This window comes from Takifugu rubripes, chromosome 19 (assembly GCF_901000725.2).
Source record: "Takifugu rubripes chromosome 19, fTakRub1.2, whole genome shotgun sequence".
Taxonomy (NCBI): Eukaryota; Metazoa; Chordata; class Actinopteri; order Tetraodontiformes; family Tetraodontidae; genus Takifugu; species Takifugu rubripes.
Window position 1 is genome coordinate 2,927,773 of NC_042303.1, and position 25,155 is coordinate 2,952,927.

General features: G+C 44.4%; 1 protein-coding gene across 1 annotated transcript in view; it reads right to left on the reverse strand.

The window, feature by feature from the left end:
• igsf21a (immunoglobin superfamily, member 21a) overlaps nucleotides 1-25,155 on the reverse strand; it is a 119,120-nt gene that overhangs the window by 93,527 nt on the left and 438 nt on the right. The window lies entirely within an intron of this gene.

Below are 25,155 nucleotides of genomic sequence, written 5' to 3' on the forward strand. Positions count from 1 at the left end.
CTAAAGTGTGTTAGGGATGGGAGGGCAACTTAATGCACGGCAGTAAACAGGCACGGATGAATCACATCTGTCAGGTTCAGGGGCTCAAAGTAGATATACGCTGGCTGAGTTGCACACATTATATTCCCAGTGCACATCTGGTAAACCAGGCAACACACACCAAGCAAAAGCCAGTCCAGTTAATCCCTCTGGAGAAACTGCACAAAATCCAAGAGAGTAACAGGAACTGACAACACAATAAATGCTGTTCAAGTATGAAATTCTCTTAAACAAACAGAAAAAATAAGAAAATTGGTGAAGCCTCAAATGATACAATGACTGCATTTCATATTTCACCACAAATGCTTCCCATTATCAGAGCTTTCCGCTTGCGTACAACAGCACGTACGCATTTTTGTCCCTATTTCAGGGTTGGGGTTGCAGGGCTTCATTATCATTGTCAGTAGGGGGTCGGTTTGAGCCCAACAACCTTTGTAGTGCTGTGAGCAACACTGTACCACCTGAGCTAAAGTTCTCCAACAGGCTCCGCTATTTTAAAATCCCGTTTAGGGAAATTAGTAATTACACATGAGTGAAATATATTTGACTTTGATATAAAATGACTCTTGATTTCAGGTTTGGACACCCCCTTCCCCCCCAAAAAAACCGGCAATACTGAGCTAGCACTATAGCATAGCATAACAAAGTATAGCCATATAACATTAAGCCAGAAGCATATGTTCTTATGAAACTGGGTGAATTATTAGATGGAAATTATTAGATGGAAAAAAAATGGTGTGAAATCGATAAAAGTGACCTTGAATGAAAACCTAACATAAGGTTGACGTTCAAAACTCGCCCCATGAGAAGATGTAGGCAACTCAGAAGTAACTACTGTCTGTCTGCGCTCACGTCCTCTCTATCGGCCGCTAAAGCGTCCAGCCAGATGTTGCACATAAGCTTTGGAGAGAGTTTGCGGCTACACGACTGTGTCCCGAGAAGAAAATGATCTTTTCTGATTCTGCAGCATTTGCTGTCAGAGTTACGGAGCTTCCTCTGCCTTTATCACCACTGAATGTGACCATAGCTATAGTTTCTGGTATGCTACGCTAGTTTGGTACCTTTCTTCTGGCCCATTTCATTGAATCAGTCTACTGGTCTACTTTAAATGCACGAGCTGGCAGCTTAAGCGGCCGTGTGCTCGATTTTTACATGCAGCTGAGTGGCCAACGAAAGAACAAAAAGTCGGAAACAGCCCAAGAAAGCTAGCATGCTAATTTACTGTTGGATCGCAGCACCTCTGTCTGGGACCAGCTACCTGCGGGGATCCCCTCGGAAACAACCCCGAGTCAAATACAAAGTTTGGAGCTTGACACTGTCGAAACAGTTGAGTGACTTTATGATTTCATCATATTCTGGCTCATCACGCACACACAAACACACACACACACACACTCTTCCCGTCCCTGGTGTTATGGCTTGTAGCATGAAAATTAAACATGACATTTACAACTCATATGCTTCAGTTGCAACTGGCAGCGTTTGTGTGTGTTTTATTTCTAGAGCTGCATTTTCACAGCAGCCCTCATTCACAGTAGCTGTGTGTGTTTAGTTCAGAGCTGAGGATGATGGGAGGGCTGGTGTGGGAGACCTGCTTCATGTTCCTCATCCATCTCAGCGTCACATTTTAGCAACGCCATCTGAAGAACGAGAATGAGACACATCCTTGGCAAAACCCTGAACCTGTGTGCAAGGTCAGCTATTCCATTAGGTCCAGGATTACCTTCATGGGAGAGCGGAGCAATCAGCGTTAGCATCTACGCTGGGGGTGTCTCCACTTGTGTGAGGTTCTGGCACCAGGTGACTTGAAGTGCTCTGGATGCAGTGCTAGTGTCCATGGACAACCAAGAGTTTCATGAAAAATGTTGATGATGATGGTAGTAAAGAAAGAAGCTGGGGTGTAAGAAAGTATCACTTGTCTACGTTGATCCCTCATTTTCAATAATTCGCTAATGCTAAAATGCCAGTTTACAGCAGGAGGAACGTGAAGCGACGCCGATCGTGATGTTTCTCTGGGTTCTGCACATAGTGGGGGAAGTTAAACAGTCAATGGGCCAGTAAATCTCAGCACAACACAGAGGAAGAGCTAAACACTGTAATAGAGGAGGGAGACATCAAAGACATTCAATGACAAGCAGACGGAAGCGATGAATATTATCATCCAGCAGATAACGACACCAAGCTGTCCGACATGTCACTCACCGCTATATTTAGTTTGGAAATGCCGTAGATGCAACCTATAGATGAAACAAGGGCTTTTTCAGCTTGGATGGGGACTAAATTGATAATAATATCGTTGGGGGGGGGGTTGAAAAGAGGAGGATTCTGACATTGCTTTTGCTGACATTCATAAAGGACATGGTGTGCATCCGCCGACCTTCTTTGCTGTCCTTTTATGACGAGCTCAGACAGGCCGCAATCTGGTGGCACCCAGGCACCATCGCGCCCGCCATTATCTTGCAAACCCCATTCCGTTTGACCTCTGCCGTTGATGGGCGTTATTTACGATAGGTAGGCCTCCAACAAGCACACCGGCTCCAGTGAAGGAGACCGGGGCGAAAAATGGCTGAGGCGAGCGAATGACGGGAAGAAGGTGGGTGACGGTGAGAACGAGGGGGCCAAAAGGAGGGACCATTACGGTTCACAGCTACAGGCACAGAGTTGAGCAACTCAGATCGCGTGTGTGAACAATTAAAACCTGTGGTGGCCTTTGATCAAAACTACGTCTCTCCGCCTCATGGCCACCACCCTGGCTGCTCGTCATTAGAGCATGAGGAGAGCTTTCATTAGCAGCAAAAGCACTATTTTCTGAAGGTGGCATTCATGCACGTGCTTTTAAATTGCAAATTCACCCTTCAATCCCTTTAAGGTGATTTTGTTGTACTTAGCAATGCAGTTAATTTTCCCATTTAATATAAAACCATAGGTACCACATTGTTATTACACTCTATGTTGTCATGTTTGTGTGGTAATAAAACAACGTGATAACCATCCACTGTCTCGAAGGGCCCTAGATGAGCATTTGTGGCTTGGGTACCTTGCTCAAGGGTACCTGGGCAGTGCTCCCCCTACTACTAGAACACCTACCAGGTGTTGTCTGCCCTGGGACTTGAACCGAGAACCCTCCGCTCCTCCCGATAGAGTGAGCTGCTGGCACCCTGTTTGATGTTTTTGGATTGACTTTTTTACTGAAAGGAGAATTATTAGTAATTACACACACACACGCACACACATACACACACACACACACACATATGGCACCTGGCACTAGTTTTCTACAGCCCTGCATGAGTTGCCAGTTGATTGAGGGCCCTTTTTGAGTATTTGTAGGTTCAGTACCTTGTCTGTGTAAATTCTCAGTCATCCAGGTCATTGTATCTGAGGTAGTTTTCTCTGTCAACTGGACTGGGTTTCTTCTCTTGAAGACGTTTCGCCTTCTATCCAGAAGGCTTCTTCAGTTCTGAAGAACTGAAGTACCTTGCTCAAAGGTACCGTGGCAGTGCTCTGAAACCGTCCCCTGGTAGGACTCAATCAGGGAACCCACTGCTCCTTAGCCCAGGCTCCGCTGAGCTAGCACCACCCCTTTTAATGTGACTTGTAGGATGTGAAGCGAGAGATTCTCTGGTAGTTCAAAGAACTGATTCTCTTTTGCCTGCTCGGAGGAGAAGCTGCTTCTGTTAATTGATGCTAGGTGCTTCCCAATGTTGGGCTGTTGTTTGGACATGAAACGTGACAGCTTAGCGCCGCGCTGGGTCACAGCGCCTGACTGCATGATTCGTGTTGTGTTTTGCATTTTTACACAAAAGATGCTGCATCCAAATTTTATTGTTGTTGTTATTGGCATCAGTGATTTTTTTAATCTAAAAAAATGATTTCATGATTCACACTTCTTTACATTCAATTCATCCACCTGATCTGAAATTGTGTAATCAGGTAGATGGATTGGATGTAAAGTTATTCTATGGAATTTTGCAGAACCTTGCCATTGTTGAAGAGGCTCCATTTACATTGATTGTTTGACTGACTGACTGACTGACTCACTGACTGACTGACTGACTGACTGGTTCTCCTCTATTTTAAAGCAGCAAATATATAAAAGAACAGCATCCAGAATAGCAGTTATTAATTACAAGTAATCGTATTTACAACCAAATCTAAACTTAAGAATACTGTAAAAAACAACCCTTTTGCTAAATATCAGTGATGAAAAGGACAGAATGCAGCCTTAACATTTTCAATGTCATCCAAGAGACTCTGAAATAATAAACCATGAGCATTCATCCATCCATCCATCCTCTACCACTTATCCGGGGTCAGGTCGCGGAGGCAGCAGCCTAAGCAGAGAGGCCCAGACTTCCCTCTCCCCAGCTACTTCTTCCAGCTCGTCCAGGGGGATCCCCAGGCATTCCCAGACCAGTTGAGAGACATAGTCTCTCCAACGTGTCCTGGGTCTTCCCGGGGGCCTCCTACCGGAGGGACATGAACACCTCACCAGGGAGGTGTCCAGGGGGCATCCTGACTAGATGCCCAAGCCACCTCATCTGGTTCCTCCCAACACAGAGGAGCAGCGGCTCTACTCCGAGCTCCTCCCAGATGGCAAAGCTTCTCACCCTGTCTCTAAGGGAGAGCCCAGCCACCCTACGGAGGAAGCTCATTTTGGCAGCTTGTACCCGTGCTCTTGTTCTTTCGGTCATTACCCAAAGCTCATGACCATAGGTGAGGGTAGGAACGAAGATCGACTGGTAAATCAAGAGCTTCGCCTTTTGGCTCAGCTCTCTCTTCACCACAACGGACCGGTGCAGAGTCCACATTACTACTGATGCCGCACCTATCCACCTGTCGATCTCCTGCTCCATTCTTCCCTCACTCGTGAACAAGACCCCGAGGAACTTGAACTCTTCCACTTGGGGCAGAATCTCCTCCTTGACCCAGAGAAGGCACTCCAACTATTTCTGGTTGAGAACCATGGCCTCAGATTTGGAGGTGCTGATTCTCATCCCAGCCGCTTCACACTCGACGGTGAACCGATCCAGCGATCGTTGGAAGTCACGGGCCGATGATGCTAACAGGACTACATCGTCTGCAAAGAGCAGAGACCCGATCCTGAGGTCACCAAACAGGACCCACTCAACACCATGACTGCACCTGGAAATTCTGTCCATAAAAGTTATGACCAGAATCGGTGACAAAGGGCAGCCCTGGTGGAGACCAAGCCTCACTGGAAATGAGTTTGACTTACTGCCAGCAATGCGGACCAAACTCTGACACCGATCGTACAGGGAGCGGACAGCCTGTATCAGGGGGCCCGGCACCCCAGACTCTCGGAGGAGGTTCTCCATGGCCTCACCGAACTCTTCCCTTGCCCAGGTCTTTGCCTTGGCAACCGCCGTAGCTGCACTCCGCTTGGCCTGCCAGTACCTATCTGCTGCCTCAGGAGTCCCACAGGCCAGTAAAGCCCAATACGACTTCTTCTTTAGCTGTACGGCATCCCTTAGGGCATTGCCGCCACGACAGGCACCAACCACCTTGCGGCCACAGCACCGCCTCAACAATGGAAGCACGGAACATGGTCCACTCGGACACAATATCCCCCGCCTCCCCCGGGACATGGTCAAAGCTCTCCCGAAGGTGTGAGTTGAAGCTCCTTCTGACAGGAGACTCTGCCAGGCGTTCCCAGCAGACCCTCACAATACGTTTGGGTCTGCCGGATCTGTCCAGCATCCTTCCCCACCATCGGAGCCAACTCACCACCAGGTGGTGATCAGTTGACAGCTCGGCCCCTCTCTTCACCCGGTTGTCCAGAACATAGGGTCGCAAATCCGATGACACGATCACAAAGTTGATCATCGTTCTACGGCCTAAGGTGTCCTGTACACATGTTGACGCCTTTACGCCTGAACAAGGTGTTTGTTATGGACAATCTGAGACAAGCACAGAAGTCTAACAACCACTCAGGTTCAGATCAGGGGGGCCATTCTTCCCAATCACACCTCTCCAGGTCACACTGTCGCTGCCAATGTGAGCATTGAAGTCACCCAGGAGGACGAGGGAGCCCCCGGAAGGAGCACTCTCCAGCACTCCCTCTAAGGATTCCAAAAAGGGTGGAAATGCTGAACTGCTGTTTGGGCCATAGGCACAAACAACAGTTAGGATCCGTCTCCCCACCCGAAGGCAAAGGGAGGCTACCCTCTCATTCCCCTGGGTAAATTCCCATATACAGGCACTGAGCCGGGGGGCAACAAGGATTGCCACCCCTGCCCGTCGCCTCTCACCATTGGCATCTCCAGAGTGGTAGAGAGTCCAACCCCTCTCGACTGGTTCCAGAGCCCTTGCCGTGCGTCGAGGTGAGGCCGACTATATCTAGTCGCAACTTCTCAACCTCGCGCACCAGCTCAGGCTCCTTTCCCATCAGAGAGGTGACATTCCATGTCCCTAGAGCTATTTTCTGCGGGGATCAGACCGCCAAGGTCCCTGCCTTCAGCCTCCACCCAACACACAATGCACCCGACCCCCTTGGCCTCTCCTGCAGGTGGTGAGCCCACGGGAAGGGGGTCCCATGTTGCCTCTTTAGGCTGTGCCCGGCCGAACTCCATGGGCAGAGGTCTGGCCACCAGGCGCTCGCCAACGTGCCCCGCCCCCAGGCCTAGCTCCAGGAGGGGACCTTGGTGACCCGCCTCTGGGTAAGGGAAACTTGGAACTAATAATCTATGCGCCATGAGCATTCATTTATGTGAAATACCACAGAAATAGCACAATCCATTTGATCATTTGCTCCCAAACTGCTTTGCGGCCCCTCTTGGTAAAATGATTTATTTTTCTTATTATATAATGAGCAAACACACTCTTTTCTGGATAATATTGCATTTAACTCTGCGTTGCCTTGGCAGAGCATCCGGTACAACTGTTCATTCCCTCTCTTTAAATGACTGCTTATATCTAGAGGAATAACTCTGCAGCACGTTATCAGCACAAGTTCTTTGTTAGGTGCCAAAAAAATGACATTTTTATAGCAAAAATTGTGCTAAACTCGGATGACGAGCTCCAAATTGCATGTAAATTTGTTACCATGTCTGTGCAATTTCTCCCTGACACACTCAGTTTAGAATCAGTGTAGATTTAAAATGACATTATTCTACAGGGATGTTGCTTTTTGTAATTAATATACATTGAAAATTACCTTTACCTTTTGCATCCTATCATCTCCCCCAAAAAATTAATAATAGTCATAGTCATAATAGTGTAAACAATGCATCTAAATCCATGGCTTTATAGAGACTAAGCTGAAGCCATTGTGAGTGCAATAGCTTGTCTCTAGGAGAGTTATTATTACACAATATCATTATTATAGACGTTTATGGATTGCGTAACAGTTGAATTGGATGGGCCGCATGCATGGGAAAAAATGATGGAGTGGCAGAAGCAATTGTCTTGCATAAGTGACTCTGTCAGAATCCTGAGCATTAAAGTCCAGAGCAATGGCTTTGCTGTTATCATGAGAGAAGGGTGGTGAGGATGGAGGGTGGTGAAGAGGTGTGTGAGGTCCTAGTGGCTGGAAGTCAGGCATCCATCGAGACTAGGAGAGTGGCATCCATCATTGAAAGTTCATTTCAAGGCCAAGCTCGGCCAGAGAAAGGAGGAGTCGGATAATGTTTGATTAAAAGAAGCAGAAACTCTCTGGACTTGCATTTTCATTCAAAGCCAAAATCGGGGAGAACGAAAGGCAGCAAGAAAAGAAAGTAAAGCCAGAATGGCACAGCAAATACTGCCTGTTTTCACAATTATCATGACAGAAAAACAACCAAGACGATGTTTTTGGCCAGCGTGCTGCTTTTTGGATGTGTTATTGAAAATAGATAGAATATGCAAAAGGACTCTCATGTATTTACTGAAATCAAGTAATTACTGAACCACGCATATTTAAATGATGCACCGATTCCAAAGAACAGAAATAGTTCAAAATACAAGTGAACAGTGTTTCCTTCTATATGGCCAATCCTCTAATGGTACATAAGCTGGCTGTTTACTGATGGGCCCATCTGGGCTCTTTTCCCCATCTTTTTCTGTTTTTCATTCCTTCTTTGGTTCTAGTCTCTGACTGAGAATCTGCCTGATTCTGCCTGTTCTCCTGTTGCCCCCATCTGGACTAAAGAGCTTGTCTCCCAGATTTTGATACCATCCTCTGTCTTTCATGCTGGAATGGTCGCTAGAGAAATGAAAGAAAAGGCCAGCTTTCAATTTTAAGATTTTAAACATAAGACAGTCCAGATGCGGTTAAGGAAACAAGCTCCTTAGCAGCCATTTCAAAGAGCTGTTAAGTTAGGCCTTGTTTTTTGGTAGGAGCACTGATATACTTTTCTTCCCATAAGTAGATCTAGCCAATATCTTAAAAAGCACTAATTATAATTATAATGGTGCTTGGTATTATTTAAAACTGCCAATGAAACTGATCTTTTGATTCATCCCTTTGGCTCCATCCTTGAAAAAACCTTGGAAACCTAACCCTAACCCCGAACCCTATCCCTAGCCCCTAACTCTAGCCCTAACCCGAACCCTAACTGTCTGACCTTCAGAAATTCTTATTTCAGAAATGTGTTATAGTTTTCAATGTACCAGAGCCCCAGAGCTGCTGCTCCTTCTGCTTTCTTATTCTTTCACCAGAGAGACCATGTGACCCTAAAAAACTACTGCATCCATCCATCATCCATCCATCCATTCATCCACCCACCCAACCACACCTCCATCCAGCATCATCCATCATCTATCCATTCGTCCATCCACCCACCCACCCATCCATCCATCCATCCATCATCCATCCATCCATCCATCCATCCATCCATCCATCCATCCATCCATCCATCCATCCATCCATCCACCCACCAATATAATAACAATAAAAACAATTGTGACAAAATTGCAAAAAACAAATGTGAGTGAGCAAGGAATTGAATGTGAATGTGTGTGTGTGTGTGGGGAGGGGGGGCAGAGCCTGACCACAATAATGAGTCTTTAAACATTTTACTTTAGACAAATATAGCTCCCTTTAATAGCTTAACGATATTCTAAGGTCCTTCATATTGTCCACGGTGTTCTTAATCAAACATGTCAAACACCAATTTAAAGACTTTTCCAGGGTAAAACAGATGGCAGAGATTAAATAAATCAAATACTAAGAGACTGATCTGCAGGTAGATTCGTACTCACATGTGGACTAACTGAATCATTAACTGAAGAGATATTGGTTTCATTTCCATATAGTTCTATATATTTTTATACCTGTCATAAAAGCCTTCATCTCGTCTTGACGTATAGTTGCAAGGTAAAGGTTTCAAACCCTTTGGATTACTTGGATTTCTGCATACATTGATCACAGAATGGGTTCTGATCATCAATACTGCACAACTAATTACATGTTTTAAAGTTTTTATTGAACACAGCATGTAAACATTCAAGTATAGCTTGGAAAAAGTATGTGAACCCCCATGCTAAGACTTCGTCAGGAGCTAATTGCAGCCAGCAGTCAGCCAACCTGGAGTCCACTCAATGCCAGGAGAATTCAGGTTGGTCAAAGCTGCCCTCTCTAAAAAACACACCCCAGCTCTGGGTTTGCTGTTCTCCATAAGGACTGCCCGATGTGATCAATGCCTCACACAGAAGAGCTCTAGGGAGACCTGTCCTAGAACCAAGAAATGTTGACCTTCATGAAGCTGGAAAGTGTTCAAAAACATCTAGAAAAAAATAAAATAAAATATATATACTCTGTGATTTTATCTAAGCTGATTCAAAATCAGCTACAGAAAGTGCTGCACCTCTGCAGTTAAACTGGACAAGGTCAAAGCAAAGATATACCACGAAAGGCTTAAGGAGTTGTCCATTCACTCTCTACTGACGCTTATTACAGTGTAAAAATGCTTTGGTCAGGGTGTGGCCCAGTGGGGAAAGCACTGGAATAACATGTGAGGTATTTTAGAAATCTTCATCCCTGTCAGAAGGCTGGTTCATTTTTCAGCTACATTTTTCCAATCAGCACCTGCTTTTTGTTATTTTCTGAGTATCCAGCAGGCTCAGAAAACAGGCTCAGGGGCTCAATAGCACAGCTAGAAAAGCACACTCCTAATCATTTTCAATTCAAAGTTTTGAAAGCAGCAACACCTACTTTGGAAGTTTTAAATGGATGCCACTGACGCTACCTTCACCTTGCTTTTAATTCTCTGATGGACTGATTCTGTTACATATCATCACCTCAGAGGCTCAGTAACGGCCCGCTTGGTCACTCAGGGCTGTCTGGGATCGTTTCTGAATATTAAACAATCTTGAGGATAATCACATCCTCCTCTCTGCCAGCTACTTCCTGCATCACGGCAGTGTGTGAGCAGAGCCTGTGGAACGCTTCGCAGTCTCCGTTACACAGAATCAGGAAGTCAGAGATGCTGCTCCGTCAATGGAAAAAGATCAAAACCTAACAACAATAATACTGTAACACTTTGCTCTTTATTAGGCTATATCTGCGAGGTTACAGCTGCTGCAATTTGTGTGATATACTCAAATTAAATTAACTGCTTTGTGGCTTCTATCATGCTGAGTCAACTGTATGAGGGGCTTTAAAAGAAACTAAGATGAAAGAGCAGTGGGGTTTTCACTAATTCTGTCTGCTTGCTTGATAAGAAGAACTCACCACGACTGCAGGGCTAGCCCGAAATGTCAATTTATATATATGTATGTATATGGAAACTGGATAAAGGGAGAGTAGGTGCAAAAGAGGTACAATAGGAATTCAAGGTATTCTTCATTAATCATGAGAAATACACTAACTGGCCCATGGGCATTATTGCTTGGCTGGTGTTGGGCTCTGGGGGAGCGAAAATAATTGCACACCAAATTAAATTTCACACATCAAAATATGTTCCTCTTCCTTTAGACTATTTCATTAGATTTTTTTTTAAACAAAAGCAGGCAATGACCTCTGCTTTGCTAGCATTGCAGTTATTTGTTTCATATAACACATTTAAATACTCACCACTTGTAATATATGAATAAATAATTGTAGGAAAGGACAGCGATATGTTCACCATTGTGGTTTGTCTAAAAGAAAAGACTGTTTACTTTAATTGTGTTTCATCATCGTCACCCCTGTCTTGGAGGTCTTTAAGCAGCCATAGTGTGCGGTTTATTGCACAAACATGTTCATAGTGTGTTTTGGGTGGATTTTATAATATTGATGACAAATCACCTTTTATTTTTGTAATTTTTACAGTTTTTTTTTTAGTTTCCTCCCGTGAGCTTTAGACATGAACTGTTGTGTTTATTTCAAACAAGCTAATCGTAAAACATTAGCAACGTGTGCATTAACGCAGTTAAAGATAAGATAAACTTTATTGATCCCACATCGGGGAACTTCTGTTGGGATTTCTGGTTTGTGTCTGTCTTTGGCCTGCAGGGTGTGGTGTTGAGCACAATTGGGTGCAGCTGGCACTGCAGGCGGGCGCACCTGTAGGCAATTTACATCTTGCTGCCTATTTAAGCAGGTTGTGCCTGTCTGTTTGTTTGTGTGGGGAGTGTGTTTGTTTGTCTAGTGTGGGTGTTTGTTTGGGTTCCTTGGTGTTGGTAGGGTGTCTGTTCGTGGTGAAGCTGTTTGGTCACTTTCCCTGTCGTGTGTTGGTGCTCTGCGTCTCCTGGAGGGCCACTCCTGTTCCCAAGCTTCCGGTTTTCCTGGAGGACCGCTCCTGTTCCTGTGTTCCTGTTGCCCTGGAGGGCCGCTCCTGTCCCCAAGCTTCCGGTTGTTCTGGAGGGCCGCTCCTGTTCCTGGTCTCCTGGAGGACCGCTCCTGCTCCCCTTGCAGCCTAGGAGGACTGCCTCTGCCTCGGGGGCTCGCCGGTCCTGGAGGACTGCTGCGGGTTGAGGACTCACCGGTGTTCCGAGTTCCCCACAGTCCAGGGGGACTGCGTCTGGTTGGGGACTCGCCGATGGACCTGTGACGGGCGGCCGCTGCCTTCCGATCCCCCTGCGGTCCAGGAGGACTGTTTCCCGTCGTCAGTGTGTGCTCCCCTTCCCTGTAAATAAAGCTGACTACTCCACCACTGTGTCCTAGTCTGCGTTCGGGTCCTCTACAACCATGTATCGTAACAACTTCACATGTTACAGAGGTAGCCCGTGGTGTACAGTACAGTATAGCACTAAAATAAAGACTCTTATTGTTATGTAAATTATACAGAAATAAAAAATTATATACAGAAAGGAATGTCAGACAATATGAAGAAAAATGAAGGTGCAAATAAGAAAGGTATTTCTTGTTCTACCAAGTGGTCTTGAATACAAAGTGGGTTTTTACTGACCTTGAATCCTGCCTATTTGAAGTAACAGTTGGGAGAATTCTCATCATATATGAAAGTATTTATTCTTTTATCCAACCAAGATATCATAATAAAGTCACAGCCTAGACTGCTCTCTTTAGAATTACATTTACACTTTTATTAAATCTCATCAACTTGTACCCTTGACAACCCTCCACTTTTAATGTACTGCTGAATAATAACTCTCCAGAGCGAAACATAAGAGTCACCGTATTACCTGTGAAAATAAATCATCACCTAAGATTGAGAAAATTTAATTTAAGCTTAACTAAAATGCTTTAAATAATCAGTTTTATCCTCATATTACAATGCAGCATAAGAATCTAAAGGTCACAACCAACTTTGGCTTCAATCGACCTTCTCCTGAGTAAATAAAATCATTTCAGTACAACTCATGAAGTAGGTTGAAGAAGCTCCTTTTCACCTTACTGAAAACACAAACTCTTGAATGTCTCTTTACTTTTGACACAATTCTCTAATAATTAATGAAAGATTACGATTACAGAATCACTCTTTGTGTGAACTTTTTAACCAGAAATTCATGGATAAATGAAATGTTAAAAATCTATTAAAGATAAAGGTGAAAATGGGATGTATGAATGTGCACCGCACTCTTTAATGTGGACACTGAAAGATTCTTGCCAACAGGACACAAAGCTCTGATTTCTCTCTTAAAGGCTAAATGCTTCCTTACAAAAGATGAAATATGGATACCATGTGAGTTTTAACCACAACCTTTCCACCACATGAACCCTCAGTCTTGGACGAGATTTCAAACAGTCGCTCGGACATGTCCACATGGATGCAGGATCACCACCCCCAATTGAACCTTGGCAATAAGGATCCTTCCATGTCAAAATTGGCCCCAACCATCGCTGTTTGAAATATTGGAGTCATGATTGATGATGAACGTTTCTGATCATTTGGCCTCAGTCTCTCAGTTGTGCCTCATTCAACATCAGGAAAATCAGGCTGTTTCTAACTCAACATGACACCAAGGTGTAGCTCCGAGCCACAGTAATCTCCCGCATTGACGACTGATAGTCCAGAATGTGGTCGGTGCGTCTGGTCTTTCACCAGCCCAAGTGGGCCCGCTTCACTTCACTGCTGACTGGGCTCCACTGGCTGCCTCTGGCTGTCCGCATTAAGATCAAGTCACTTCAGTTTCCTCTCCTTAACTACTTCATCCTTCTTGGGGGTCACAGGGAGGGTCCACAATGGCTGAAGGCAGGTCCCACCCCTGGATGAGTCCCCAGTTCATGGCAGGGCCCCAGATGAGCATTTGTGGGTTGGGTACCTTGCTCAAAGGCACCTGGCAGCGCTCTGTAGGTGTTCTGGCACTTCCCCCTACTACCAGAACACCTTCCATGTGTTGTCTGCACTGGGACTCGAACTCAGAACCCTCCACTACTCAGCCCAGGTCCAGAGAGGGTGAGCTGCCAGTGCCCAAACTCTGACCTAGCTGGATCAGCTGCCTCTTACTTGAGCAGTCTTGAATGAGCCCATGCTAGCCCTCTTCAGTTGGTTCGTTCCACACAAGAGGCCCTTGTTCCCCTGTGGTGGGACCACCTCAGGAGCTCTGTCAGATCCGCGGCAACACCCTCTTCCTTCAAAAAGCTCTTGAAATCACCGTTCTTCTGAGAGCACCTACTCCCCTAACAGCACTCATTTTTCTCCTCCAATCACTATTCACCTCTACTCTCCTTCATACCCCTCTTCACTCTCTCTCCACAGCACTGCGCTCTTGGTAGTTGCACTCGTACTTGGTAGTTTAAAGAGCATGCCTCACACTTGGACCATAAGCTTGTATTTTATTCACATTTCTCTTGATTGGCTTGATTGTGTCTCTCACTGTCAGTCACTTTGGACAAAAGAATCTGCCCAATGTTGTTTTAATCATTCTTGTGGAATCTCCGGGTAAATTTGAGTCCTTTCAAATTTCTGTTCCACATGATTTAAACAAAAGAACAATTGTGTTGTTACAACTATATCGTTTGCTGGCCCGGTATATTTTAATCCTTTGGTTAACTGTTGTTTTGCCTCCTGGTTGAAGCTTGAAAAATAGAATTAAAATTCAGCACCATGAAGCCTTTTCAAGACATAGTTAAAGCGAGGGGAGTTTATAGACCATTTCTTCATCTGGCACAATTTATAGTGGTTTTGTGTTAAAATCCCCAAAAAGATTTCTTCTAAACCAAAAGACACAAATAGAAACGAGGCACAGTTGTACTTGTATATACGTTCCTGTCTTAGCATCTGTATTGCTTTAATTCATTGACTGACTTGTCAATGTGACGTTTGTCTGCCCTGGGACTCAAACCAAGACCCCTCTGCTCCTCTGTCCAGCTCCCAAGAGACTGAGTTGCCGCCGCCAATTATCTATCTATCTATCTATCTATCTATCTATCTATCTATCTATCCATCTATCCATCTATCCATCTATCCATCTATCTATCTATCTATCTATCTATCTATCTATCTATCTATCTATCTGTCTGTCTGTTTGTTTGTTTGTTTGTTTATAATCAGCTGGGGGGGAGCTACCTTGGCTTCGTCCGCATGCAGCACTCTTCCTGTGACCCCACAAGGGAAATAGTAGTCAAGAAAAAAAGGTTGACATTCTAAGTTATTTATGTTATACTACGAGATGCATCTGAACTAGAACTGAATTTTTTTATACTTAAGTATTTTTAAACATCCATGTGATTTTAACTATAGAACATAGAGGCTCCAGCAAATATGCCTCCGAGGAGTTTGCAACAGTTAATAGACTGTTATAGACTTTACAAGGTGTCATCCATCAACCATTCTCACTCACTCTCGCTCGTTGTGTCTCACCTTTGGTCTTTGAAGCAACCTGATGAGTTATAACGTCAACGTGTTGTTTTATTTTGACACATTTAAAGACATAACTTCTTTGCATAGTGCAATCTGCACATCTCTGCATGTTAAACCTAAATGGAATGAAGTCAAACTTGTTCTGATGGGTTTAGTCAGTTAACTCCGGATTTACAGTAAAGAGATAATCATGCTAATGAGTCAGAATGCCTCGTACAGCTCTACAACACAAACCAGAGAAAACACCAAAGCTATCGCTGATTTAATTAGCTCCAATCAAAAAAAGCTTTTAAAATTCAAAGGTTTTTCATTCATTAACATAAAATTAGCAAAAAAAAGCGCAGTTGGTAGGGAAAAGAAAAGTTAAAACAATTGCTGCAAAAGAAATAGGAGGAACATCTCATACATGCCACCTTGAAAAAGATTGTTTTCAGATATTGGTAGCTTGTCTGTAAATGTGAAAGCATTAAAACCAGACGCTTGTGCACTTCATCACACTCAGAACAGGACCCAGTCTTAAATTATATTGCTTCACGCTAAATGGTAGCCAAGGGAGATGCAGATGGCCGTTCCACATCATTACTGCAGGTCCGCAGCTATGTTTTATTCTGTTATGAGAACTTTACTCACAACCACATATTTTCCAAGTCAAATCAATACTGACAGTATTATCAGAGGAAATAAATGAGTTAATCTACATGGAGAAAGAAGGCAGGGTGTAATAATCTCAGACAACCTGCCAATGTTAAGTTTCATTGCAGAAAATGTGAGCCAAATAATGATATTCCACCTCCAAGATTAGCAGATGATCTCTGTTGGGATACGTCTAATGAATTCTGTCATTGGTTGCAGACGTGATACAGCTGCTCAACTACGACCTGCTAACGTGTCTGGGGATCAGTGTTCCCTCTAAACTGCGCGCTTGCGCAATCGCGCACTGCTTGCACATACTCAGGGCACAAGAAAATCTATGCAGCGCACAAAATAAAATTAAACAAAAACAGATTAATTAATATCTAATGTTAGTACTGATATGATCTAGTTAATTAGACCAGTAATATTGTTTTCTGTAGCATTTCGCAACGTAACTCAGGTGTCGACAGGTGTCCAGCCAATAATCCGATACAGTTCACTTACGCTACGCAGCCAATCAGCATTGACAGTATTTGCGTATGTGCCCTGCCTTTACTCGCCGTGCACGTTAGCTAGCTAACAACAGTGCAGCGGAGTTAAGAGACGCAAATGCTAATCCCTTATCATGGCGAAACGAACAGACAGAGACACATCCACTCATCAAGCCAAAATAAAAAAGAAATTCTGTTCTTTTAATATGGAATGGAAAGCAGGACTCTCACATAGAACATAGTACACATCTCATGAACAACAAGATTTTTGTCTTTTCATTTTATGTGCTGCTGTCATTTGATTCTTTTAATAAGCCATGTAACTTGCTATGATCCAAGGTTTTGAACAAGCGTGATACTGGTGTGTAGCCACAGCATACCCATCTGATGTTGCTCACAGTGGTCCTCAGTGTGCTCAGGGAGCTTGTGTGTCTGCTCAGACACATGAAAAATTAGAGGGAACATTGCTGGGGATGCCGTCACGTTTCGCAGTCGCGCCTACAGATGGAGACCATCTTTCAAGCGACGCACTGCCGACTCAGCCTTTTTTCCAATCATCACAATTTATGTCTGTTTTATATTTCTATCAATATGCAGTGAGGGAGTGTATTCTCACATCTTTGGTTCCTCCAGTTTCAATGTCATAAACACAGCTGATTCGATAAAAATGGAAAAAAGAGTCAATCTAAGCTGGAAAATGATCAGTGGACCAGTTTATATACAGTTTATGGTAAAATAAAAGCTACAGGGCAAAAAAAGCAATGCACTACTACGATTGTGACATGTACTACTGTGGTTCATGTTAGCAAAATTGTACACTTTTGCATTTTTGCAATAAAAGGCAACTATGATTATTGAGTGAAATATTACCAAACTTCACTCCAAATGTTGCTGCCCAAAATGGCGTAAAAATATCAATCTAGACTCCCAGATGCCAATGTGTTTGATGCTCTTGCACTCATGCACCCGTCGAGTTATAAATCAACATTTATGCTAATTTAGAATCGCGGCCTGTTGCCAGTTAAATATATCTGCATTGTCAAAGTTATCGTAGATCTTTTTTTCTTGAACTTATACAACTTGTAATTTGATCTGTGCACTGAGGTGAGCCTGAGAGTTGAAGGTGGTCCGTTCCCTGTGGCAAGTGAGTGACGAAGGGTGTGTTTTTACTACCATGATTTTAATTTCGACTCATTAACATGATCTGAGATTTTGGTAGCTCGCCACTATTTTGATTTGCTGCCCCAAAGAGAAACACAGAGAAAAACAAAAGACAGCCATCATCTTTTCCAAGAGATGAGGTTGAATTACGGTAGTACCCTCTGTTAACAAACAAAAAATAATCAGCAGCTGTGATTATATGAACAGCAGTGGTTCTCCTAGACACTTAAGCCCCCTGTGATGAAGCATGACTATCCACAAATGTGTGGCGCTGTTTACAAAGGAGGTTGAATAACTGCACAATGGTAGGATTAGTGCTGCTTCTTTACTCCACGCGGCACTGTGTTGATAAATTCATACAAATAATTCCCATTTATAATGCTTTGTGATTTTTGATAAATGAAGGATTAAAAAAATATTAGGAGCATTACAACTTGTCCTACAAAACTTTGAGAGGAACAGTTGCCTTCTTGTTTTCATTATCTCCACACACCACCAGTCTGTGAGGCAACGTGAGCTGGCCTACATCTGTAGGGGAACCACTTCAGGGACCGAGAGGGATGCCACTGAATTATTGGCCCTGAGCACTTCCACGTCTCTCTTTAGCATGGCCTTAATCATTTGATCGTAAAGGGCATCGCTGCTTGATAACCCAACATAATTTTGTTCTTTCATATATTTTATATATGTAAAAACTCCTTTGCTGATGAAGGCAACTGTGGCAAAATAGGATTTTCAGTGATACCTACACATGAATGGTAATGGTTCTAATCAGACACAACCCTGAAACCCACCCTGTCCAGACAGTCTGTGCCAACCCTGGACGTGAGTCCAAAGGGCTGGAGTACGGGGCAGTGGTAGCAGCTTCAGCCATCTTCTAAGGTGTGGCCTGCTGGGCTGGGGGCAGCATGGACAGGGACAGCAGGAGGCTGTCCTGAACTGTCCAGGCTGAAGGACAACACCTTCTCACTTCTTCTCAGTTCTCCATGAAACTGAGAAAAAATAAAATAAAATGTATATAGGGTACAGGCCAAAAGTTTGGACACACCTCATTCAATGGCTTTTCTTTATCTTCATGACTATTTACACTGTAGATTCTCGCAGAAGGCATCAAAACTATGAATGACCACATGTGGAACCATGACCTAACCATGACATCTCTTTCAAAGAGCTTCAGAAGGTGTTCACCAGAAATGGTTTTCTCTTCCCAGGTGGGCCTTGTCAGGGTTGGGGGCATCGGTTGGGTTGTTACACAGCCGACAGCCTTGTCGGACAACTGTTAGTATTCATATTAGGAGGAGTGTGTGTGTGTGTGTGTGTGTGTGCGTGCATGTGTGTGTGTAGACAGTTTAGGGCTTCACCTTTCTCTGGTACGGTAACAAGAAAATGTCCCTAATGAGTAAAGATTCATTGTATCTGATGTGACAAAACCAATTTTGCTTTTCCAGAGTTACTTGAAAAGCCGATAACTGGTAAGTTTGTTGATGCTTAGACTCCATTATTCCCTCATGTGGCCCGTGACAGATTTTTCAGCAACGTGACACAACTGGGATGTATGCCTTTGAAGAAACAGAGAGGCAGGTTTTTTCTCCAGATTAAAGTCTTGACAACTGAATGAATGGTTGATGTCTATATCACTTCAGAGATGAACTTATAAAACTGATAGCAAAATAAATATACAGCCAAAATCTTGGCATGACAGGAGACAAAATGAATATTTTGTGTGTTCAGGAGACTAGGGGGGAGGTTAGCAAGGCTAGAGACATAGAGGCAGAGCTTGAACTGATCTATCATGGTGTGGATGGGAAAAGAAGTGGAGAGAGAAGTGTGCGGAGGTGAGGTGAGTATCAGAAATTGAAAATTGAAGAGGTGATGTTCAAAGTTGTTAGTGGTGATGCCCACAGGTCGGATGTGAGAGTGCTGATGGGTGCTGGTTTAAAGTTGAAAAGACAGAAAAAGAAAGAAACTTTAGTTTTGTCACTACTGTATTTTCACGACCATAAGGCGCACTGTATTAAAAAGCGCAGTCTCAGTTATGGGTGCTATTTCTGTATTTAAAACATACATAAGGCGTGCCGTATTATTAGGCGCATGCTGAAACATACAGTAAAAAATGACAACGGAAGTAAAACCGTGAGTTTCGACACATTTAATGAACAAAATATTCATTCTTCCGCCACAAAACCATCAAAGTTTTCATCTTCTGTATCTGAATTAAACAGCTGCACTATTTCAATGTCCAACATCCCGAATTCCTCTTCTTAATCATATGAATCGGTCTCGCCGACCGGTTCCGCTTCAGCATTGATTTTGTGAAAGCTCTTCCAATACATGAAGACGGTATCATAGCCCATGCATCTACAATCCACCCGCATATGGTGGCATAACTTGCCCGCCGCTGCCTCATAGTCTTTGTGAAGGAGTGTTCGCCTTCCGTCATCCAGCGCTCTGTCCGTTTCTGTGGCAGCCGAGAACCACAGTGAACGAGGACTTCTCGTGCCCCGTTGTCCGTATCGCCACCGTGCTGGTCCCTTTTTCTCCACTTCGTGGGTCAAAGGGATGTTAAAAGTCAGAGGGATCTCATCCATGTTGGTGATGTGGCTGGGCGCGGTTATCTTGTCGTGGCAGTAGGTGCGGAAGATGGCCACCCTCTCCTGGTTAGGGTTAGGGAAGATGGCCACCCTCTCCTGGTTAGGGTTAGGGAAGATGGCCACCCTCTCCTGGTTAGGGTTAGGGAAGATGGCCGCCCTCTCCTGGTTAGGGTTAGGGTTAGGGAAGATGGCTGCCCTCTCCTGGTTAGGGTTAGGGTTAGGGAAGATGGCCGCCCTCTCCTGGTTAGGGTTAGGGTTAGGGAAGATGGCCGCCCTCTCCTGGTAATCCGCTGACAGCCGCTGCGCAACAGTTGTCCTCGCGCGTAGGGAGAGATGTCGCCTCCTCATAAAGCGAAAACACTACGATTGCTCAATTGCCATTTTCAGCCGCATATTCGATGGCCTGCAGTTTAAAGTAAGCCTCATTCATACGCGTCTTGCTTGATCAGTGCCATTTTAGGGGATCCTTACGCGTAGGTGTGCCGCTAATCGATTGGCGGAGCATTTACCGTAGTGCACCCACCAAAGGCGCACAGCAGATTTTGGAACTCCACACACAAGGCGCTCCATATTATAAGGCGCACCGTCGATTTTTGAGAAAATCTCAGTGTTTTAGGTGCGCCTTATAGTCGTGAAAATACGGTATACATCTGTTGTATAATGACGTTACAGGGCCAGACAGAAGGTTAGTCCTGTGTGGATGCAGCTTTGGCAGTCCAACATGTTCCCCTTATAGAAGACAGCTAATGTGTTGAGCAAGTGACAGCAGGTTTCTGTGTCTGGGCACAAAAACACAGAAGTAAAGATAGTAGCTACTTTCATCCAGACGAGGAAGAGTAGCGGCTGAGCTACTGGAGACTGGAGGCACAGGTGGACCACACCATGTTGACACAATGGAATATGAAGGAGATCGGTGACAGCAAAGTATAGTGGAAGAGATGAAGAGGGCACCACAGACACAATGAACTGGTGGGAAATAGTGTAACAATACCAGTAAGAAAGTGCTTTGTCATCTTCAGGTAGGAGTAAAGACAGAGGGTCAAGAGGTACTTGCAGATGTGTCATTTGGACGAAATGAGATAAAAAAAGACTTGGTGGACAGAGCAGTGGGACACTAAGAGGAATGGAAAGGTGAAGGTGGGGAACACAATTGAAGTCTGTATGATGACCTGCTAGGTTGGACAGTAAGGAGGGAGAGAGGGATTTATAGAAGTCGGCCAGGCAGAGAGACAGAGATGGGAGGACATGTAGCGGGTTAGCATTACTAAAACAGTGGTGCAAATGTATTAACAGGAGCCAAATTTGTGATAGAAGGTTCTGGGATCCAAGCCCATGAATGTTCTCCCCATGAATGTCTGGGTTCTCTCCGGGTAGCCTGGCTACGTGCATGACATGCATGTGGGGGAGTAAGTGAATTTGCAAGACTCATTTTTGAGTTAGTGGCTTTCTTGTCTTTGCATGGTGGCCCTGTGATGAGCAGGCGACATTTCCAGGGTGCACCCTGCCGCTTGGCCAAAGGCAGCTGAGAGCCCCTGTCCGGGAAAAACTGCCTTACAGGCCATCATGTCAACAGTCTGTGAGAGGCTGTAAAATGGTCCAGGACATCTATTGGAGCTGTGTGGCACAGGGAAGATGAAGCTATGACAGAGGAGTTCAAGGTGGAGGAAGGACTGCAGGGAGAAGCCCCTCTTGTTCACTGTAGCGATGGGCAGGCTGACAGATGAGGTTAGACGGGATTGTCCACAGAAAGCGACGTTTGCAGATGACGTGGTGGGAACAGGTGAAATGAGACCGACGACCTGTGTAATGAGAGGGGATCAGGTGAGTTCACGGGGATGGAGAGAATCAGGAGTGAGAACATCACAATTACAGCACATTAGATGTTTTTGAAGATAATGTTAGAGAGACCTGTAGTAAGGTGATGTGCGAATACTACAAATACCAGAATGCTCTGTTAGTGTTTTGGTGTGTAAATCCACACTCCACATCAGCTGGTGTTGGCAATGCACCAATTTGTGGCTTGCCAACCACCAAGAAAGAGGAAGTAGTCATAGCAACCTTATATGCTAATGCTAATTCTGGCACCGCACTACACCTCTGAAAAATGGTAAAAATAAAGGCTGAAAATAGGACCTTTCTGAACAGGTAGGAGGCAGAATATCTGTTTAGATATGTAAAAGACGGACCTGTTTGTCTTGTGTGTGGAGCCAATGTGCATTACAAGGAGGACAACAACAGATGACACTATAAAACGCAACACCAAGACAAGCTCAAGCACCTGGAAATGACTCAAAGGTGTTGAAATTCAAAAGAGAAGAAATTAATGCCGGTGATGTGGTTTTTTTATTTTAATTTCGATTTTGCATGTGTGCAATAATAAATGATATATTGTATTGTGTTAAGCTTTGCTTGTTCCATGTTCAGTTGTTGAGCAAAACTAGTTTGGGTCCATGTCAAAAGGTTCCCTGTTATAGCTGGAGGAAGATTTTTTTCAATAAATATCAATGTTGGCCCGTAACTTTGTCCCAGTTTTGAATTTTGGCCCACTGAGTATTTGAGTTTGACACCTCTGCTCTCGGAGAACCAGAGGAAGATCAGAGAGAAATTTAATGGATGTGGCAGTTAGTTGGTCTGAGAGAAGAGGATGCTATAGGGTTAGACGGCTAGAAACATCTCAAGGGAAGAGCTGAGAGCGAGAGTTTAGCAATTAAAGTTCCATTTTGGCCAATTTTAGCTCTTTTTTTGAGGGGGGGGGGGGGGGGGGGGGTGACCCAACAAAGTCAAAATTCTAAGTATGAGATATTATGAGATAAATGCATGCTGAGTCACACCTCCTCTGCTTTAGATGATCACATTCCTCTGAGCAACACTGACCTTTCTGGGTCAAACCTGCTTCATGTTGGAATGGGCCTTTTTCTTCACAATAAATGGGATTTAATGTTACAAGAAGCTCCTCAACAAAAGAGGTTCTCATCAAAAAATAGTCTTCAATCTCAGTTCATCAGCGTTCTCTGTTCCTGAAGTATTGGCCAGCAGGTTGCAGGTTAATTACTCCTGTTGGAGGACCGTACTGGAAAATCCTGAGCTGCATTTGAATCTCTGTTAGTCTTTCACCATTTCATTGTGATGTTCTTTAATTTCATTGCATGAAGTCCTTGTTACATCAGCAATTTCAATACAATGCTCAAATGGTGCACAGTGTGATCAAATGTATAATCATATATCAAACATTTAACGATAATGCTTTTTTTGCTCAAATGCTCAAACCTGCACTGTTGCAGACACACGCTGGATGATGGACAGCATATTGATAGTTGTTGCTGGCTGGCCAGAACCCAAGAGCTGGAGCAAACAGTGAAGACAACATCTAATCTCTTTTATCATCATTTTCCATGACGGTAGCGAGCCGAAGAGCTGATGCTAGTCCTGCGGTTGTCAGATAGCGCCACACTCACACCCTATACTTTGAATCTTTATGCACGCATCTGTATGTGTGTGTGTGTATATATATATATAATATTTTATTATATTATATTATATTTAGGTTTCCACAGTAGTTCAACTGCTGTGTGCTGTGTTCAAGAGTTCCTGGACACCTTTTCATGAATCTTCATCCTGTTATTCAGTCCATGAACCTCGACTCTGCTCTCATTCATCTCTTTGACTGGAACTGCAGTTTGCATTGACGTTGTTAAAACCAGTCAAATACATCTTTTCCGGCAGGTGTTGAAACTCCAGCTGCACGAATCCAGTTGTTAATGCACATTCACTGAAGAGTGCACATTCCCTTAGACTCTCTTAGCTTATTGAGAAAACATGATGGCAAATACATGATGCTATTTTTGTTTTATCATCTGGCAGTCGTGTGCCTTGGCCACAGATTCAAGATAATGCAGGTACCGTGCTACAATGACAAATAAGAGGTATTACCAACCAAAGGGATGTAGCAACACTGACGGCATCTGAACCAGATAACTGATGGATATGTTCACATCACTTTGGTCCCATATGCAGCTGAAAGTCACAGAAACCATAGGCCACCACACTACTTTGGCTATTGTGAATACTTCAAAATCAACATCCATTATTGAGCCTATAAATAGTTAACACAGTGTCAGCTGTGATTGTGTGTGCATGCGTGTGTGTGTCACCCCAACTCAAGAGAACTCAAAGCTAGTCAACATATAGTATTCTCCTGGCTCAGCGAAGGCCATGGATATCAGGAGCACCACAGATGTCACATTTGCGTCAATGCTGAATTTCTTCAGAGAACTGCTGACATCCAGCTGCAGCAGCATGTCCTGCAAAGTAACCTGCTCCTAACTCCAACAGAAAGAAAACAACCCCCAGAGCTCCTCTTTCCATCTTCATCGGCAAGGAAATGAGGTGAGTGCACCACAGCTACGAACGGCTGATGAGTGCTGGGCCAACTCAGTAACAGCATCACAAGTAATGCATCATCGCAGCAAGTGTGGACCAACAGGTCCAGATCAGGTTAACCTGTTTGAAGAGGCTTGATCAGCTTGTTCCTGAATAGATCTCTACTGAACATCAGACAGGAGATACTGACTGCAGCCCAAATTTTCGCAGGATGATGAGCGTTGAAAATTCGTCCTCTAAACGCCTGAGCCTCTGACGTGACAGTGGTACCAGAAGGCTCTGCGATGATACTTCTCCCCCACCTGGAAAACGGGGACTTTCAAAGCGGCAACTTCAATGTAAATCTTTGCTCCAGCTCCGGTTGGACCGAGCGGGTTTGACACGACGGCGCTGCGCGCAGAAGTGGAGGCGCGTTGGCGGTGATGAACAATGCAGAGGAATTAAGACTTAATACATCGTAAGGCCTGCTGCCAGCACTCTTTCTAAACCTCTCTGAGAGTCCGTCTGCACCGCCTGCTATACGACTTGGTTGGCATGACTGAAGAAAAGAAGCAAAGTTGGCGTTGAGCAGGAGCGGCGCACCGATCGCCTCCACCCAGGCGCCCCGTTAATGGCCAGGAAGCGTCTCCACTGTCCCTTCGATCCGTTCAATTCTGAATGATGTTGGATGGTGTT